Genomic DNA, 1,038 nt, shown 5'->3' on the forward strand with positions numbered 1-1,038 from the left:
CGAGCTGTTTCAACAGCTTTTCAGCCTAGTTTGAACTGGAATAAGAAAATTGGGCGAATTTGCTTTTTGTCCATGTTGTATTCAAAATTCCAGAAAAAATGGCCTAATTATTAAAAAAAAAGAGTAACACAGTCAGATAGAACGAAAAATGGGTTTTAAAATGATATATAAAGTCAAAGTAATTTATCGAAAATCAATTTGAAAATACATAATTTAAAACCAAAATTTAAAATTCCACAAGAACTTTCTTGAAAACTTAATATTCTAATACAATCTTCTTTATTTTCAAAATCCTTTTTAACACTGGCAGCGTATTTCAACATAAATATAGTAACAAATGTATTAATCAAGTAATGTCCTTCTTCCAAAGGACACACACACACACACACACAATGAGTAAGCAGAATCATTAGTGCTTTGGATAAAATGATAAGTGGTATTCCTCCTGGCTCTTTAAATTCAGCTGAGGTTGATTTTGCCTTTCATCTTTTTAAGGTCAATAAATCAAGCCCTGATGGGGGGAGAGGTTGTTGATGTCATTTACAAACTTACTTCCACCATCAGAATTGCTAGCCATGTGCCAAAATTTGAAAGCGTTACTAGAGTTTGATGGAATGGCAGAATTCATGGAGTCACAGACCAGCTTTTTTGTTTGTTTCCCCTTAATTCACAGTTTGTAGTCTAAATGTGATGTGTGTGTGTGTGTTGCATGTGTGTGCAGGAGTGACTGTGTGGTAAGTAGCTTGCTAACCAACCACATGGTTCCAGGTTCAGTTCCACTGCGTGGCACCTTGGGCAAGTGTCTTCTACTATAGTCTCGGGCCGACCAAAGCCTTGTGAGTAGATTTGGTAGATGGAAACTGAAAGAAGCCCATCGTATATATGTGTGTGTGTGTGTGTGTATGTTTGTGTATCTGTGTTTATCTCCCCAACATCACTTGACAACCGATGTTGGTGTGTTTACATCCCCGTAACCTAGTGGTTCGGCAAAAAGAGACCGATGGAGTAAGTACTAGGTTTACAAAGAATAAGTCCCGG

This window comes from Octopus sinensis, linkage group LG4 (genome assembly GCF_006345805.1).
Source record: "Octopus sinensis linkage group LG4, ASM634580v1, whole genome shotgun sequence".
In the NCBI taxonomy this organism is placed as follows: domain Eukaryota; kingdom Metazoa; phylum Mollusca; class Cephalopoda; order Octopoda; family Octopodidae; genus Octopus; species Octopus sinensis.